This window comes from Austrofundulus limnaeus, unplaced genomic scaffold (assembly GCF_001266775.1).
Source record: "Austrofundulus limnaeus strain Quisiro unplaced genomic scaffold, Austrofundulus_limnaeus-1.0 Scaffold94, whole genome shotgun sequence".
NCBI lineage: Eukaryota > Metazoa > Chordata > Actinopteri > Cyprinodontiformes > Rivulidae > Austrofundulus > Austrofundulus limnaeus.
This window is the reverse complement of record NW_013952496.1, coordinates 1424721-1445348: the sequence shown is the minus strand read 5'-3', so window position 1 is coordinate 1445348 and position 20628 is coordinate 1424721. Positions and strand designations below refer to the sequence as shown.

At 39.0% G+C, this 20628-nt stretch overlaps 1 protein-coding gene across 3 annotated transcripts in view; it reads right to left on the bottom strand.

Annotated features, from left to right (window-relative positions):
* Positions 1-20628, bottom strand: part of gab2 (GRB2-associated binding protein 2) — a 60889-nt gene that overhangs the window by 39324 nt on the left and 937 nt on the right. The window contains exon 1 of one of the 3 annotated variants that reach the window (XM_014012781.1): positions 389-678. The exons of the other annotated variants lie outside the window; for them this stretch is intronic. The gene's annotated coding sequence lies outside the window, so the exon portion shown is untranslated. Of the gene's footprint in view, positions 1-388; positions 679-20628 lie in introns of those variants that run through there. 3 annotated transcript variants of the gene reach the window in all.

Sequence of the window (20628 nt, the reverse complement as noted above, 5' to 3'; positions counted from 1 at the left end):
TTTTCTGAGACAATGAATTTTGGTTTTTCATTTTTTTTCCCCTGTAAGAGGTTTTTATTTAATAGAATTTTTGGAAAAAAAAATCACAATATATCGCAATAAATCGGGATATATCATATCGTGACCCCTCTGTCATGATATGTATCGTATCGCCAAATTCTTGCCAATACACAGCCCTACTACATACTAGTGTGAAAGAACACTATATTCAATAATACACTGCCTGCACCCCCACCCCAAACAAAAAGGATCACACACACACTCCAATACTTTGTGAGACCTAACCCTCGCCAACAGTCAAATCAGACTTTGATTAACTAGATGTGCTGATCAGGCTAAATCATGGTCAGCAAGTACTAATAGGTAGAGCATCAGTACAGTACTACACCTTTAAGTTGAGACTCTTCTTCTGCTGTTCTTCTTGTAATGGTCCAGATTCAAGACTTGTTAAGAACAAAAAGTTTGCTTGGTTTAAAGTCGAGCCTCAGGCCTCTCTGAGAAGACGAGCAGCCATCCGTATTTCTGGAGTTTTGTCTCTTTAGTCCCATTCAGTTTTCCAATATTACCATTTTCCAATTCATTGGTCCTGCGTTCGTAGCAGCCACAGAGAGGACAACAGTGCAGCACAAAAGGACACGTCTACATCTATTGTTGATGACTGGAAGGAAAACATCCAAAAAAACAAAAACCGTACAAAACATTCTTCTGAGTGAGGTGGTTTCTAAAAATAAGATCAAAACAAGTTCATCTGGCCGGATTCTTTTGATTCTTCTGATGTTGATAAGTACAAATGTTAGTTTCCTATTTTTGTCAGAATGCAAAACACACAAATACTGTGGGGGGAAAAACAATCACAGAAAATCTTTTCTGTCACTGAAATAAAGTACTGCAGTAGTTTTAAACTAAGAACATTCTGAATTTAAAGCCCAGCATTCCTCGGAGGAATGAAAATCGTCCGCTGCTACTCAAGCCAGAGATTTAATTAAACCCATCTCATGATGAGGAGGGAGTGAGTTACAGCTGTTTTGGTCAAACCTTGTAAACAACGTTATGCACCAGCTCATGTGACGTTATATCTTGTGAGATATGTTAGGGCTAAGAGTCATTCTCAACACAGTCGCCTCGCACTGTCACACCACGTCCATCAAGTCCTTACTGCTGAGAGTTTTATAAAAATCCATCCACTGGTTCATGAGACATTTTGCTAAAAAGGCATAAAGATGATACTCCTCCACTCTGATGACGCAGCCTAATCACCTCAGTCGAGGCCTAAACAATTAACCAAACATGTGCCTTTCACAGAGCGAGAGGCGTGTGTGTTCAGTAGTACGCTGTGTCAACAGGCGGTAGGACAGGAATCAGTAAACATGTTTTCAAACATCTATGAGCAAACACCAAAAGGTAAACCGCTGTGTTTTTCCAGCTAAAGCAGTGTTTACCTGTGCTCCCATTAAAGCAAAGGAGGAGGAGCCAGCAGGTTGTCTTTGACTCCTCCTGTTCTGGATTACCTGCTGCTGCTGCTGCAGCAACACACACTTTAAACACAGCTGCACAAACACTGGCACCGTCGAGCAGTGCCAGAGCCACGCGCCCACCTGGTGTGTACACGGTTTTCTCTACGGCCGATTTTTGTTGCCTAAATTATTTAGCTCCTTTAATCTGCTCTTGGCAACGCTTCAGCTCAACTTCCAGTTCAAACTCGGCTACAGCACGTGAGCACTGAAGCTTATCCATTCTTGTTAGGGCTGCATGATCTACAGAAACGTTACTGCCTGGGTAATATCAATTTGTGCGATATCAATATTGCAAAAGACTGCTTGGATTACAATAAATCAGAGGCTATTATAATACAAGCATTTATGCTCTGTATGTCAGTATTATTTTAAGTCAATCTGATGGACTCTCACTGCTCCTGATGCCCACTCAGTTTAGATGATTGCAGCTAAGAAGCTTTAAGACACAGAAAGTGCTTCGAGCATCACAGTAATGGAACCGAATGAAAAAAGTAAGGAAAAATATGTGTTTATTAAAACTGATTATCATCCCAATACACAGCTCTGGAAAAAATGAAGAGACCACTGCAGAGTTGACCTGTATTTGGTGAAAAGCATTCCAAAGATTGATTTCTGATCTCTTCCTGAGGTAAAACATTAGTTTTGTTGTTTCTAAATTATCTGAGGTCTGAAATCACTGCATCTTTGTCATCACTTTGACCATTTCTCATTTTCTGCAAAGAAATACTTCATTTTTGCTTTGAATTTCGGAGACATGTCAGTAGTTCATAGAATAAAATAACAATGTTCATTTTACACAAACATACACCCATAAAGTTTTTTGTATACAGCGCCCTGAGATGACGCATTGTGTGACTTGGTGCTATATAAATAAACTTAATTCAAGTGATTTAAATTAAAGAGTAAAATCATAGAAGCTTATCATTTTAAAGTGGTCTCTTATACTGCCTTATACTCTTATACTGTATACTCTTATACTATATTGTCATACTATAATAAAAAATACATTAATTATTGCTAATTAAATTCAGCAAAAGTTGAGCAGAGACTAATAATAATAACTTTATAATACTTTTTATTTATGGTGCCCTTTTCATCTAGCGATCTCAAAGGGCTACAAAAAGGCAAAAAAACAGGTAAAGCAATTACATTTTATAAAAAGACTTACTGATATCAATATGCACCTCTGAAAAGTGGATATGCACTCAATGTAAACAAAACACTCAGCGGAATTAACCAAAAATCATGCGAAAGCACTTGACTGACCTACATAAGACTGGCTGCGTTTGGTTGTTCATACTTCAGTTAGATTAAAAACTAAAAAACAAAAACAATGAAACACATCCTGTTCCATCTATTCTTCGTGACATTACAATGACTACCTTTAGCAAAATACAACTGATATTTTCTCAACTGATGGTGGTCAGAGGGTCCGGTGGCGCCGATGCATGGCAGCCCCACCTCTGTCARTGYGYCMCMGGGCAGCTGTGGCTACAGTGTAGTTTGCCATCATCAGTGTGTGAATGTGAGTGTGAATGGGTGAATGTCTGTTAGTGTAAAGCGCTTTGGGGGTCCGGAGGGACTTGAAAAGCGCTCTATAAGTTCAGTACCATTTACCAACTTTGAGTGGCAGGGAAAGTAAATTTAGCTTTTTAAAAACAAATGTATTTGTTTCTTCTAAGCAACCTGTAGTTTGTAATTCCACAAAGTTACATTGGAAATATTCAAAGATAAATGAGTTCTCAACTCATTTATTGTCTCAATTAACCAACAATGTTTCTACAAAAAAAGCTTATTTAAACAACAGAACAGCGGTGAAGCTAGATTACAATTCATTAATTAAAGCTGTTAGACTGGACACCACTGAATGATTAGGACTTGTGATTCTGGTTAATGTGTAATAAGGGGCAATGCTTGCTGAATATACAAAAATAATTACACAGTCACAAATAATATAAGGCCAGAAACAAATCAGTTTGTGTAAAACAGAAAATATAAACCAGTTCTATCTAATAAATATTATACTCGTCATATAGAACAAAAGCATTCTTAAAAATGGCATTTCACTGTTTTGAAATTTGTAAACACCTGTGAGAAATACAGTAAAACAAGAAGCTGGATACATCACAACATGTATCTGTGTCCTCGTCTGCCTTACAGGTGTCGTGTATCTGGATTTAACTGTCAGGCAACAGTTTATGTGAGCTTAAATAAATGTTTCCATCAAAGTTACACAGTTCCCACAGAGTTTTACATCTGCTCTGAGTGAGACATTAACCAGACAGCTGTCCCATTCCTCGTTTAGGGTAAACCTTCTCCGTGACATTAAAAGTAAAGAAGAAGAATAAAATGAGGTTACAAACAAAACTGTGTCAACAGTGACCATCTCTGCAGCTCCGAGTCTGCTGGGTCAAAGCCAGCTTTGCCCCTCGCATGTGCCCAGCAACGTAAACACAAAGATGTTCAACAGAAACTCAAGTAGAAGGGTGGAGGTTTTTATAACCGACAGATAGGCCTGTCGCGATAGTCAATAAATCAATTAATCGCACGATAACTTTTTTTGAGGTCGGTAAAAAAAAGACGGCGATAAGTTTCATTTTCCTGCTTGTTTGTTTACTTCGTCTCTCTCCTCTCTGCTCCGCAACACAGGAGCTCCGCTGACCCCTCCCCTCCTGTTTTCTTAGTGTGGGAGGAGTCAACTCTCGCTTTAGCGTGAGAGCTAGTTCCTAAAGAAACACTTCGAAGCAGAACGCGGCTGCAGAAGTGTCGGAGAACTAGAACCTGGATTTCGCTGCGGAGGGAGGGAGGGAGAGAGAGACGGAGTGAGAGAGAGAGAGAGAGAGAGAGAGAGAGAGAGAGAGAGAGAGAGAGACAGAGAGAGAGAGAGAGAAGGAGGAGAAGGGGTGGGGGCTGAAACTCCCCCAGACCCGCGACAAAGTCGTCAAGACTTTACCTGTAGCTCCCAAAAATAACAGGAAACTTAAACGCAGCATCTGTGTTTTAACAAAACACCCAAAAAAACCAGTGGCTGTCCCAACAACTCATGAGGAAACCTCTGAACTGTCTGATTTCCTCCCGCAGCGCTCTGACTGTCCCCTCCTCACACACACACACAGACACGTTTGTTCTTCTATCCTCATGGGGACTTTGCATTGACTTTCATTCATTTACCAGTATTTTCTATTACGATTTGACCCTAAACCTAGCCTTAAACTTTACATGGGATGTGAACTGGGCTTATGTCCCCATAAGAAACAGTGGGTCCTCACCAGGCTGTGTAATTTGCTTCATCTCTAAAGAGATGCTGTTCTTTAATATTGTTTATTTACTGTCTTAGTTGTGTGTGGTGTTTAATTTACATTTTGTTGTTCTTTGTTTTTTTTTTTTTTATTCAAGTGCATTTTTTTGTTAGAGACTGAGAGTCCACTTTGTTAAACATTCTTTTAAAAATGAAAGTTTATTGATTTATTACACTTACACATTACGCTTTTATAATTATTAGTTGTAAAACGGTCACCAGGCAATATTATCGTTTATCGCAATAAATTTTGAGACAATTAATCGCCCAGCAAAATTTGTTATCGTGACAGGCCTACCGACAGATGCATTAGAACATATCTACAACTCCAGGTAAACTGCTCAGATTTACAAAAAAATAAATAAATAATGGATGAACGTCAGCTATAAATGATGCACAAAGAGAACACCAAAACCAGTTTATAAATCCATCCATCCATTTTATTTCGCTTATGTGGTTGGGTTGTCTCTTTTATTAACGGCATGCTTCTTCAGCTCCTCCTGGGGTATACCAAGGGGTTTCAATGCCAGAGAGAATATAGGATCCCTCCAGAGAGTTCTTGGACTGGATTGGCATCATTTTCCAGTGGGACAAACCTAAAAACACCTCTAAAGAGAGGCTCCCAGGAGACATCCTAATCACGTGCCCAAATCACCTTTACTGACTCCTTTTGGTGCGAAGGAGACCAGCACCTTATCTCCATCCTACAGAGAAAAATCATTTCCACCATTTGTATTCAGGATCTATTTGGTCAAGATCCACACCTCATGACCATAGGTGAAGGTTTTGTGCAATTAATCTTCAGAAGAACTGTCACAGACGAATATTAGCTACTTTGACGTATTTTTGAGTGCAATGCACCCTCACTGACAAGCTTGCATGTGGGCTCAATAGCCAAAGGCGGTACGGAGCTAATGCTAACCCTAGCGGCATAAAACAAAGTACGAGGAAAGACAAAAAAAGTTGGCTACAGCAAACTCTACTCAAGCAAATGGTGGAAATATCAGCAGAGAATCCACGATGCACTCGGTCAATCTGACTCTTACAAGTGGCAAAGGAAGGAGATACCGCAGGCCGTGCCATATTACGTTGCTAAAAATGGATTTCAACCTGTTAAAATTAAAGAAATTAGCTTGACTAATCATTTTTAAGTTTAATTCTAATAGATTTTGAGTCAAAAACTTGGAAGCGCAATTGTCGTCACATTAATCTTTATAGGTTAAATGCCACAATTAATCGTGATCAGCCTTTTTTAAATCAATAGTTGGAACACAACCTTTCAGCTTAGCTCTTTCTTTACCACGACAGACAAGAGCAACACCCTCATCACGCCAGACAAGTCTCAAATCTATCACTCCATCTTTCGCCCCATTCTACCATCACTTGTCAAAGAAACACCGATACTTGGACAAATATGATCTGTCCGTTTTCTTCCTCTTATCCAGGGTCAGGTCTCGGGGGCAGCAGCCTAAGCAGAGAGACCCAGACTTTCCTCTCTCCAGCCACTTGGTTCAGATCATCTGGGGGAATCCCAAGGTGTTCCCAGGCCAGCTGAGAAACATAGTCCCTCCAGCGTGTCCTGGGTCTCCTCCCAGTGGAACATGCCCGGAACACCTCAACAGGGAGGCGTCCAGGAGGCCTCCTAACCAGATGAACCACCTCAACTGGCTCCTCTCGACGTGGAGGAGCAGCGGCTCTACTCTGAGTCCCTCCTGGATGACCGAGCTTCTCATCTTATCTCTAAGAGAGAGCCCAGACACCCTGCGGGGGAAACTTATTTCGGCCGCTTGTATCCACTATCTCGTTCTTTCGGTCACTACTCAAAGTAGTGTCAAAGTGTCGGAACGCTTACTTTAAACGTTTGTATGTGAAGTTCATTCTCCTCAGAAACTCATTTGCTGAGTTAAATCGGATCCTTTCATGAGGTTATAGCAAATAATTCCACATCCCCACATGCAGTGTCATCTTCTGACTGCAATGGAGAGCTCTATCCAACAGGTGTGACGGTGAATAAGAACATTGTTGGGACCGACAGTCCTTATGCAGTTATTGCTCGAGGGCAATGATCTGCAAAATCTGTGGCACATCACATGAAAACAGGCTCTAAAAAGCTCTCTGCAGATATAATCAGCTTCAATTTGCAGCTGAACAGTTCCATTATTAGAAAAGAAGGGGGAAAAAAAGAGTAATCTTTCACCATGTCTCCATTTCAGCAGAAGGCTGGTCTTCTTTAGCACGAGCCCACTCTGACAGTTTAACTAACGGGAAGCATTATTTTCAATCAGAACTCTTTGTCTTACTTCCCCTGCCTCTGCCATCACTGCCGGCTCATAAACGAGTGCGTAAGAGAGGCAATGCTGCAAGCATCTTCTGCCTCTTTTTACACAAGGTAGCTTAAGATGCACAACGCAGAAAATAAAAATAAAATGTAAAAGATACAGATAAAACAGAAACATTTCTATATTAAAGCCCAATGATTCCCTGAAGGAATGCATTGCCTCACATCTTTCATGCTTTTGGATTGGCTAATGTTGATTAGCTTAGGCGATCATTTTGAATTGGACTGCCTCCAAAGGTTTAATCTGGTGAGAGGATAAAGGTCATCATGAATCTTGACGTAAACTAGAGTGGTAAAATAATTTTAGGATTTTCAAAAAATGGTAAAAACATGGAAGTCTCTTTATATTTGAGCTTGAAATCTAAATTTATACACCAGCAGCATGACTTGGTTTATTTTATCTGAGCTTGCAAAAATTTTATTTCCTTCATCCTATTGACTCATCAGTGTCTGGAGGGCAGATTTACTACTCCGACACATTTTAGTGCAATTTTCCAACAGATTTTTATTCATTAACAGCTTAACTAGTAGACGGCTTTACTATTCTAAGAAGGAGTGATAATGTTTGTCCATGCTGTCTGTATCGTTATGCATTCCTTCAAATAAAAGGCCTTGAAGTCCTTATTCAAATGAGGTGGTTACATTTGTTATTAATTAACAGATTCAGACTTAAAACTAAACAGATGTGCCGGCTCTGGCCTGCAGCCCATGATGATAAATCTGATCCAAACTTTCAGGAGGAGAAACTGACTCTCAGAGAACTGTTATTGAATACATGAAGAAATGGTTTAAAAAGACACATATCAAATTTAAAATCTAATTAATTTCTAATCTTACGCTCGTTACTTGAGGTTTAGAGATTACGAACCAAAAATTTCTTTTTCCACTGTATTAGCCTTTTTTTATTCATTTCTTCCCCCATGAGATACAGGTAAATAATAGGCTTGAAGCTATTTTTAGTCGACTACTGCAGCCACGTACCACAACCACAACGTAGGTGGATGACACAATTTTAACTTCAACAAACTATCATAGCACAAGGGAATGGTTTCACAAGAAAATAAAACCCATCAAATCACCCAGGTTTTTTAGGAGCATTCAAGCTGTAACACCACAGTGAAAATCCACATTAATCTGATAGTCATGCTAAAGTTTCAAAGTAAAAGCTTTGATGGTAAAGTTTTTTCTTAAATCACTAACATGTCTGCTGCTAATAATGTTAGCAGTAACCAATGCTTATATTTTAACAATATATTATTTCTTTTTTGTACTGAACTTGCACACCTTCTCTACAAACTATCAGCTTATTTGTAAATCAGCACCTTCACGAAAAGCCCCTTACTAACAAGTCAACATCATGGATTCCACTGGCTACGTGTGGTTTTATCACCATCGCAAATACACACTTTTTCCACAAACATCCCACACCGAAACAACAAATTTAAGACATCGGTTTCCAAAAGACTTATATTATTTGAATATAATTAAATCCAATAGAGCATTTCTTTTTAAACGCTAAGTTAAAAGACAAAATATATTTTACAGAGCTGCACCACAACTACAAAGTTCTTGATTCTTCTAAAAAAAACACACATTTATCAACTCATCAATAACAGAATGGAGGGCCTAGCATTCACCTGTCATTGCACAAAGTCATAGCTGAACTGAAGCTGAAACTGTTTTGCTCAAACCTTGAAAATAAATTTATCCCAAGTGTTAAGTTTAGAGATTACATTATACAGTGGTTTGCAAAAGTATTCATACCCCTTGAACTTTTCCATATTTTGTCACATTACAACCACAAACATAAATATATTTCACTGGAATTTAATGTGAAAGACCAACACAAAGTGGTATACAATTGTGAAGTGGAAGCAAAATTTTACATGAATCAAAACATTTTTTACAAATAAAAAACTGATAAGTGCGATGTGCAAAATTATTCAGCCCCCCTGAGTCAATACTTTGTGGAGCCACCTTTTGCTGCAATTACAGCTGCAAGTCTTTTAGGGTATGTCTCCACCAGCTTTGCACATCTAGTGACTGCAATTCTTGCCCATTCCTCCTTGCAAAACAGCTCAAGCTCAGTCAGATTGGATGGAGAGCGTTTGTGAACAGCAGTTTTGAGATCTTGCCACAAATTCTCAATTGGGTTTAGGTCTGGACTTTGACTGGGCCATTCTAACACATGAATATTCTTTTTTTTAAACCACTCCATTGTAGCTTTGGCTTTATGTTTAGGGTCGTTGTCCTGCTGGAAGGTGAACCTCCGCCCCAGTCTCAAATCTTTTGCTGACTCCAACAGGTTTTCTTCCAAGATTGCCCTGTATTTGGCTCCATCCATCTTCCCATCAACTTTGACCAACTTCCCGGTCCCTGCTGAAGAGAAGCACCCCCAGAGCATGATGCTGCCACCACCATATTTGACAGTGGGGATGGTGTTTTCAGAGTGATGTGCAGTGTTCTTTCTCCGCCACACATAGCGTTTTGCATTGTGGCCAAAAAGTTCAATTTTGGTCTCGTCTGACCAAAGCACTTTCTTCCACATGTTTGCTGTGTCCTCAACATGGCTTCTGGCAAACTGCAAACGGGACTTCTTATGGTTTTCTTTTAACAATGGCTTTCTCCTTGCCACTCTTCCATAAAGACCACATTTGTGTAGTGCACGACTAATTGTTGTCCTGTGGGCAGTTTCCCCCACCTGAGCTGTGGCTCTCTGCATTTCATCCAGAGTCATCATGGGCCTCTTGGCTGCCTCTCTGATCAGTGATCTCCTTGTTCGGCCTGTAAGTTTAGGTGGACGGCCTTGTCTTGGCAGGTTTACTGTGGTGCCATACTCTTTCCATTTCCGGATGATGGATTGAACAGTGCTCCGTGAGATGTTCAAAGCTTGGGAAATCTTTTTATAACCTAAGCCTGCTTTAAACTTCTCCAAAAACATATTCCTAACCTGTCTGGTGTGTTCTTTGGACTTCATGATGCTGTTTGCTCCCCAATATTCTCTTAACCAACATCTGAGGCCGTCACGGAGCAGCTGTATTTGTACTGAGATTAGATTACACACAGGTGGACCCTTTTGAGTCATTAGCAGTCATCAGGCAACTTCTGAATGCAATTGGTTGCACTCAGGGAAAAGGGGGCTGAATACTTTTGCACGTCGCACTTTTCAGTTTTTTATTTGTAAAAAATGTTTTGATTCATGTAAAATTTTGCTTCCACTTCACAATTGTATACCACTTTGTGTTGGTCTTTCACATTAAATTCCAGTGAAATATATTTATGTTTGTGGTTGTAATGTGACAAAATATGGAAAAGTTCAAGGGGTATGAATACTTTTGCAAACCACTGTAAATGACTCAACGCTGTTACCACAACAAATTTCAAAAAATAGCTGTGTTTTTAAGATCAGTTGGCAACCATCTTCAATGAACTTGCCTCTAAACAGCACAGGATGTTGGACATAAGCAGTTAAAGACCACTGCATATATTAATGCAACAATACTTTGAGGATTTAATAACGGCTAATAATCAAGTGTCCAAGCACTTTAAATTTGATAATTAATAGTTTTACCAATGTGGTGGATATTTGTTGCACAACGCCTTAGAAGCATCTTGTGCAAGAATTTAAACTTGTCAAAATCAAAGACAGTGAAAATGTTTAGCTCTTGCAGATTAACTTACCCTACCTGTGAGTATATTAAGTCAATCAAAGGATGGCAGAAGAAAAGGTCCCACACTGAACTAGTTCAGGTGTTGAAAAACAGCCTCAAGAGTTGATGCAGTGTACAAAGAATGGCCCGTCATAGATAGTAATGTTTACTTTACGTTGTCATTTTTGGCAAATTTGTATTATTGGCCCCTTTTATATGAAGTTATCGTGGTGTGTGTGTGTACTTTTCAACACTTCAGCAAACAGGCAAAACACTAACAGCTGGTCCAAATCACATGGCAGGGGGTAAAAATGACAACGTTCTAAAATCCTTTAGAATGGCACTATTAATCAGCTGATAAAAACCATAAAAACTAAAATGCTTTTAAATGCTCGCTTACCAATTTGATTTATTTCCCTGTCATGAGACCTCTGTCACAACGCTTCCTGAAGGTAACATCCACAGGAAGTCTGTTAAAAGTTATTGGTGAAATAATTAGGTTTTGGACTAAAAGCACATCAGCTAAGCTTCAAGAGTTGGTAAAAATAGGACAGGATATAAAGACAGTTGAAAAAGGGTCACTATTGAATTTTGTGAAGACAAAATATTACAGAAGAAAGATGGAATCCAAGTGGAAAAACTATGTATGATGCAAAATTGAGAATTTTATCAAGATAAACTCAATTGATTTTTGCTCTTCTGATAGATTACTCTGCTCAAACGGAGATATTTAGGCACATTATTAGCAACAGGACATAAAAAGTAATCAAGAGATGGACAACAATGATAATAATTGTAGGTTTCCCCTCTTTTTCAACTACAAGGTCTCATTTAAGTGAACATATTTGACAATAATAAACGTTGATACTGCTGTCACATCAAGCCAATCCAGTTTTGCAGCTTGTCGGCCCTCAGATGACATGGAACAAGGAAAATGCCTGTGTGAACGCCGGTTGTCTGTCAAAGCAGGAACTGGGAGGCGTTGAAAGCTGACCTCGGAGGGCAAGGACTTCCCAAAGCCCCTCTGCAAAACAACAGCAGACCCTGCAGCTGACATTCGGACAGAGGCTGCTGCTGCTCAGCCAGTGTGTCTTCCTCTTTCATTTATCCACAAGGACAAGACAGCAAAAACCCGTGAGACTGTCAGCAGGTGACACCCCCCCAGCAGATATTACTTTGCCGATATGATCTGTCTGGAATGTAGCAGAGCTGTAGTGTATTTGAACAGACATGTTTGTGATCTGAGACACAACAACTGACATCTGGGAGTTTGGTAAACAGCAGCTTGATCGTGACCTGAGAACAGCAATCGTTTATCAAATGACACGTTGCATGTGTAATTTATACTGTGCACGTACTGTAAGTACAATTCAGGCATGCATGATTCATTCAGATGACTTATTATCATGCACAAGTCAACACTAACAGACCAAAGAGGCGTGTCCATCTACAGTAGATATAAATAGGTGAAGGACGTCTGAGGAGTGTGCTGGTGAAGATTCTCAGTCATTGACAAAAAATGGTTTTGCCAATTATTTTAGGTCAAAAAGAAAAGTCTGATTTTTCTTTTTATAAATAATGCTATGGGTTTGTTCAGGCCTGTTGTTAAAGACAGTTCTTAGAGATTAGATTTCATTTGTATAGAGTTTAATAAAGGATTGAACTGCCTCAATGTGCAGAGAAAACTACTTCCATCATTGTAGTAGTTATAACAGTCTGTCATGGATCAAGCTGTAGGACCTCCTACTGAATTGACAGGACCCCCCACAAGCAGCAGAGTGGATAATCTCAGGCTGCTCAGCTGATTAAAGATAATTAAACAACAATCTTTGGGAATAAACAGAATATACAGTTTTTGAGGGGTTTTTTTTTGTTTGTTTTGGCTAAAAGTTTTTATGAACTTGATCATAACTCTTCTCAATTTCAGGGTTGAGCGATATTAGGGATGCACTGATATGAAAATTTCAGTCGACATCCGATATTATTATTGGTGTTATGGCCGATAACCGACATTTACCGATATTACACAAACACGCAAATTATTTGTGTATACATATATAAATATGTATATGCACAAATACGCTTGTGTCTTTTTTGATACCGTAAATAAACGACCAGACCACTAACATGGCTCTACTTCAGTTATTCCTGGCTGCGCAGCGTCAATATCACTATCGTGATCAAACAGATACCATTCGACCAAATATTTTGTCTACCAAAACAGAAACGCAAAGCTAAAAAGTGAGAAATCAATATCTGACATTAATATCAGCCCCGTTTTTCATATTGGACTGATACAGATGTTCTAAAAAATGACCGATATCGGCCGAGACTGATGTCAATGCCAATATATAGTGCATCCCTAAGCAATAGTGCAAAAAAAAATTCACAATTAGTTGTGGCGTTTAGCCAGTGGCTACTAATAAATGATAACTGAACTTGCAGGTTTTTGACTCTGAATCAGTCTTCTGTGTTTTAAAACTGTACAAATCATCAGTCAAACTAGTTTCTTCATTTTAACACGTTAAAATAGAATTGAAACCCAATTTTTCCACATTGTGGTGCGGCAGCACATCTTTAGTAACAAAACATGCCACGGGCTCACAAACGCTCATTACTGAAAGTGTGTCGCACACAAAAATACGTCATTGCAAGGATTGCAAAGTGGCAAATATTAATTGTTGTCAGTTTTTCTGACAAATACCTGCAAAGGATATGATTTTGCCAAATATAAATGGATTCAATGAATCAAAGTGGACAAAAGGATATAGCATGGATGACTTTCTCTTTGGCTTAATGGTTGTTTTAACTGTTTTTTTTAACCTGCTGTGGCCTCTGTGTGATATCATGTGCTGTGGTAATAAGAGGACAACAGTCTGAGCAGAATTAAGTCACATTATGTAGGGATGTTGACATTTCGTCAGCAGCTGCTGCAATTTTCTTCCCAAACTGCTGTGACCAGATTTTGCAAGGCTGCTTGGTGTGTTTGCTTGTAATTTACTCCTGTTTCATTATTTCTACGAATTTCAACAAAGCGCACTGACGTCAGGTAGTTAGCTACAGCCTCGTCTTCCGGTTTTTACTTTTTGTTGATGCATTTTGAAGAGACAATTTTTTGAAAAGAGGATCAAAGTAAATCACCTGAGTTTTTCTAGTGACCCCTTAAATAGATATGCTGCCATGAAGAACATTATTTTATCTGCCCTTGTTCTAAATTTGATAATGATTTGAAACGTCAAAGCATGTTTTTTTAATCCGGAACAGCACTTGTTAGCAAAATGTGTTGTTGCTCGTCTTTGTCACTTGACACATTTAAGACGCTGTCATTGGTTGAGGAGCTTTGTTTACAAAACAGATGTCCACATGGTTTTTAAATTATTTTAATTTCCTTACTTTCTAAGACACATTAAGTTGACTTGATGCTGCAGTTTGTCTTTTAATATTATTTTAATCCCTTTCTGCTACTTTTGAATTGGCTATTATTAAGTTTTATTAGCTTTTAGGATACAAGATGCTTCCTGCAAAACCAGAATGTGAATCTTTTCCTAAAATTTCATGGCGATATCTTGAACACTGAGGAAGTTATGAGCAAAAATAGGAAACAGCAAGGTGAAATGGTCACAAAGGCCCCATTGGTTCTGCTGTGAACTGCAGCAAGAAAACATAAGCTGATTTCACCTAAACAAACATCAATAACTTCCCTCATACTTGAGATAATCACAGGATTTTGGTGTTATTTTGTTTGGTTTGTAATATCCTTTTGGAATCCGCTGTCAGATTTAATATTGGTGTAGGATTAAAAATTTATCCACATCCCTACATTATACTCCCCCAGTTAAACACAGCATTGATGTTTGCTGTCAGTAGTGTTGTAGTCAAGACCACCTACCCCGAGACCAAGTCAAGACCAAGACCACAGTGTCTCGAGACCGAGACAAGACCAAACCTTTTAGGGCTTGAACCAAGTCGAGACCAAGACCAAGGGAGGGTGAGACCGAGTCAAGACCAAGACTAAAAAAAATAAAGCACTCTAAAAGATAGAGTATTCTGTACACATGTACAGAACTAACATTGACAATACCTGTGTGTGAGGGCTGAGGAAAGACTTTGGCTACAGAAGGCAGATCGTTAACGTTAGCGACGATAAAAGGTTTGACGTTGTCCCCACCGTCTCTGAAAGTGAAACATCAGAATTTACAAGTTGCTGTACGTTTTCTCCTGGACGTTGTTTTACAACTATACGTTTTATGATTTATGTAGCTGAATTGTTTGACTAAAGTCTTTGCAGACATCTCCTCCCACTTCCAGAGAACCGGTGCTCACTTTCTTGGATTGATGTGTGCAGATGGTGGGGAATGACAGCTGTTAACAAAAATACATAAGTAACAATGAATCAGGTTTGGGTTTGAATCAGGATGTTTTAAACCCAATGAAAGCACAAATGTTAAATAAATTGGACAATAATCTGGCCATTTAGAGATATTTCCACAGTTATGGTCTTGACTGGTCTTGAAATAAAATTTTGAGTCTGAGACAAGACCAAGACCATCAAAAAGTGGACTTAAGACCAAGACCAGTCTCAAGTACTACAGCACTAGCTGTCAGTCTACTGTGAAACAGGTAAAGACGTTCAGTTTTTGCTCTGACACTGAGCTTTGTGAAGTCACTCATCTTTATATCTTTCTTTTATGTTGCATCTGTTGAATAAATAAGCTTTTTAAGATCTAACTCTACAACGATTTTACCAAAATGGCTCTGAACCATGTTCCTGTCCAAATAAAATAGTTCAGTTGTCTAAAAGTATAGTAATGTTGACAGAGACATCAACCCATTTGATGTGAAAACGCCGTCACGATGAAGCAGGCCGTTCACTCACCGACAAATCAGTGAAAAGACCTCACGTGAACCGTGCGAGAGTTGGCTGGCTTGCTTCATCGGTTGTTTTCATGTTCCTTGTGCTTTTTCTGGCCATTGTTCAAAAAAAGCAAGCAGGCCACTCCCACTAAAAAACACTGCTACCACTGGAACATTAATCATCTCCAAAAAGGAGAGATAAACCGAGTGATTTATTTCAACCGGGACTGTTTTTCTAACGTTATGTCAATCCAAAGTGCATGTGAACATTTGACTACATTTTGTCTGCGGCGCTGCACTCACGTGCATGTGATTGTGAGTGGGGCAGAAAGTTTATTCTCATCATGTGTTTGTCCGGCACTCCTGAGACTGAATCACATTTGTAAACAATCGGTGAACATTTACTGAGAACTAGTCATACACAGGGGCCTAAAAAATAACATTTTGTGTTTTGTTTTCATACGAATTTGCAAGCAGGCCTGATTAAGTGGTTTGCTTTGCATAGAATTTGCATGTCAGACCTGCAGCGGTGGCAGCCGGTTTCTTACCTGCATCAAACTTGCGCCACAGTTTGGGATGCTATCTTAAAGGGATCCCCGATTATTTGTAACATTAGACTTTATTTGATAAACTTTTATTTTAACTGTAAAATAAAGACCGCAAAAATACTGTAGGCTGTTTAGTTTTTATAATTTTAAAACTAAATTTTAAAAATATATTACACTGACGGGGCCATTTTATTTACACGCAAAGCATTCTGTGTAAATGATGACGTGGATATGTCATCAGTGCGAGGCTGATAGCGAGCTATATCCACCCTGAAGGTTAATCTTGGATAATATCTGATGATCGACTCTTTTAAATGAAACCAGAGAGAGTTGACAGAGAGGAGAAGGTAGAAATGACTCAGTCTGTAACTGAAAATATGGATGGAGGACAACAGAGCTGCTTCATGGAAGAAGAACCTCAGCTTACCCTGTTAGCTTTAGCCCCGATGCTATCACCATATATATGTATTAGCTCAGTGCTACACATTCTCCTCTCATCACTGAGGTCCTCCATCCACATGACAGACAGGGGAACACAAAAATGACTCAGTCTGCAACTGAAAATATGGATGGAGGACCTCAGTTTAGCTTCTTTGTCGCACTAGCACCGAGCTAATACATATACAGCGTTGGCACTAGCGCAAAGGCTAACAGGCTAAGCTGAGGTTCTTCTTCCATGAAGCAGCTCTGTTGTCCTCCATCCATATTTTCAGTTMCAGGCTGAGTCATTTCTRCCTTCTCCTCTCTGTCAACGCTCTCTGGTTTCATTTAAAAGAGTCGATCATCAGATATTGTCCAAGATTAACCTTCAGGGYGGATATAGCTCGCTAGCAGCGAGGACCTATCCACGTCATCATTTACCCAGAATGCTTTGTGTGTAAATAAAATGGCACCGTCCGTGTTAAAATATATTTTTAAAATTTTACAAAACTAAACAGTCTACAGTATTTTTACAGTCTTTATTTTACAGTTAAAATAAATGTTTCTCAAATAAAGTCTAATGTTACAACTAATCGGGGATTCCTTTAAAACAATAACTGACCACTTCACCAAAAACGGATTAAACAAACACCGGCTTTGTCTGGCTGAGGGACAGGGAGGGTGTTGTTCCAGAGTTAAAACCCATTTTCTTTTGGAGTAAATAATCTCCTACCAGTATAACACCTAATCAAACTTGATACATTCCCAGACCTGACACACCTTTACCGTGAGACGTCTGAACGTGCAGCCAAGTCACGTCTAAAAATAATCCAATACTCTACCCTTAAGGACGTCAGGTGACAGTAATTCTGGTGAATAAATGGCTCCGATTGCCGTTAGCCTGACTTTAGGTGGAAGGAATTTCAGATGGATGAGTTATCACATTCGCAAGTCCTGCCTGCTCTGGACACTATCTCATGACTCGTGTTTTCTGGCTGCAGACGTGAGGTTGTTTTCGGGTTATTTCACAGGGTGAAAAACAGGCTGAGAAGGGCCAAGAGCTGTGCTTTCTTGCCGACAGGACCCCCGCCCCTTGTTGTTTATAAAATTCTGTAACTAAGCTTTTTTTTTCCCTCTTTCCCCCCTCTGTACTATTGCAGCTGCTGATCCATACCGATCCACATGGGTCTCTGTGTAAACACGCAGCAGCTCTAAGTGGAAACGGTTGGATAAGGGAGGATGCATTCGAAGACACTCTAGGATGGATTTCCAAACGAAATACACAGATGACATCATGGCAAAGTCAGCTCGCAGGAACATGAAGAGGCCTCGTAATGCAACACCATACATAAACAGTGGACAGCTGTATTTATAGGAGATTGTCTCATGGATCTATCTGCTTCCATAAATCCTATTATCTGATTTGTAGCCATTCTCCTGCCCAGCACCCAACAAGGGACGGTGGCTTTGGCTTATACAGTGTTTTTAAAGTACACAAATGCTGTGCAGTCATCACCATTGTTGTGACATTAGTCGACTTGGCTAAGATAAATACATCTTTGCTTGATTAGACATTACCTCATAACAGCCAAATGACGGTTTATAAATCAATGTTTTTTTTATAAATCAGGTTTAACCATATTATCAAACCTTCCTCCATATGAAGCTACTAAATATAATTTAAAGTTACTTTCAGCAAATTGAAGTTATAAAAAAGGAATGCAATGCATCTGCACAATGTTATGTGACCTTAAAGCTAAATTTTATAAGAAAAATCTGTGACGGGATGAACGGCTTCCCCGTGCGTTTGTTTACTTACGGAAGCAGCTGAAGTGACTGAGATTAGGCGGAAAGTTTACCTTACAGATCAAGCCGAAGTTCTGCAAAAAAGCCACAAATGTTTGAATGAAGAGCTCTGTATTTACAGCTCCACCACTGCCTGAGCCCCAATGTTTATTCTTGACAGCTGCCTTCTCTTTTCTTTTGCGTTGAGAAGATTCACTCTTATTTTTTACATCTATGTCTTCTTTGGGACAGGCCAGAGGTCATGAGGTCCATCAAGATTAAAAAAAAAAAACAACATACTAGTAAACCAAACTTGCAAGCTACGCTTTGCATTTAACATGAGCTTACCTAAGCAATTCATTTTGTTTTTTATTGATATTTGTTAGATTGTATGATTGGTAATAGCATATAAGCAATGTAGTTTAAATATTGGCAAATGTGTCAGTTTTACTTGTGAAAAATTAATGCTAAAACCTCTATAACTGGATTCTTACAGCTTAAGATAAGTTAAATTTAAGACATTTTAAGACTTTTTAATGGCACGAAATGAAATTTAAAACAAACTTAAAAAAAGTTTTTTTTCAAAGAGGAAAAATGTTTAATTTAACATGAAACAATTAGCTGCGAGAGACATTTGGTAAATTACTTTTAAAATATATATGTTACCAATGTTACCCTAATTAAGGCCTTATTTTTAGAGTTGTGAATTCAATGCTTTTTAAAGACTTTTTAAGGATCCGCGGGAACTCAATCAGGAATAATCACTAATATACTGACCTTCAATCAAACTGATTCACGTCTTCATATTTCTTTAAAAATTGACAAATCACTGTGAAATTGAACATGTTGACTATTGCGCTGAAAATAGGTAAATTCTCATTTCTAATGTCAAATTGTGATAGGTAACTACAGTCTCTGAAAGAAAACATCTTTTAGATTAGCCTATATTTTTATTAATAGTAGTATCATTGCTAGTAGAGCTGGGCGATATGATCTAAATTTTATATCACGGTATTTTCAACATTTTCACCAGTTTCACGGTATTTGACGGTATTTTTCTTTTCATCACAGCTCAGCTGATAATAAAATGTACAAACCCTGCTTATTGAGTTTTTTTCTTTTACCGTACCTCCGTCTGTGTCGCTGTTTCCCTCCTCTGTGTCTGTTCTTCTCTGACTGGTGGTTGGAGACAGTAGTCACGCATTTTGGTCCAGTCGTGAAGGAGGGGGGTTAAGAAAAATTATGATCGGGTTTATTGTTTTATGTTATTTATTAAAGCTTATCAGCACGACTCACCTTGCACACGAGTCAATTCCAACTCCACTACGAACTACTTCCCGCAGGCTTTTCACAATAAAACCACGTTAAGTCTCCATCAGCATAATGTCTCCATATTAACTAACCACGTTAAATCTAACTGTGCACGTCACCGAAGAGGTGTCTACTACATTCAGCGACAGTGAAAACGGGATGTTTTTTTTAAACGTCAGTCAATATAAGCAGCGGAATCGCCACCCGCGGCTGCAACTAGCTGCTCCGAACATTAGCATGCTAACGAACATAGCGGTGCAGCAAGGAAAAATGTCCCCCGGGAAACAACAGTTCTCTGGCGGCCGCGACGAAACGCTCTGCTATTTAAACCGGAATGTCCGGTATTCAAAACATTCATATCATAACAAAAATAAAAACCGGTATTCGGTACAAAACGGTATACCGCCCAGCACTAATTGCTAGTTAGTGGTAATTTTGTTTTTTGTGCATTTTCTATGCTGCTGTGACACCTGAGTTTCCCCTTGGCGGGACAATAACGACTATTTCTATTCAGTGCTGTGTATTGGCAAGAATTTGGCGATACGATACATACCATAACAGAGGAGTCACGATACGATATATCCCGATATATTGCGATACTGTAAGCAAGGCAGTATACTGTATTGTGATATATTGCAATTTTTTTGTCCAAAAATTCTATTAAATAAAAACCTCTTAATGAAAAAAAAAGAAAAGCTAATGTTTACTCACAATGCTAATGCTACCCTTACTCTCTGGCGCTCAAGAGGTAGAGGAGCCAAATGGCTGGCTCACTGCTGCCAACTAGTGGTCAGAGGCTGAACTGCAACATAAAAATGAACGGTTGGCAAGAAGGTTAACATTTTAAACCTTAATTAAAAATCGATACAGGGCTTTAGAATATCGATACAGTATCGGGAAATGAAATGTC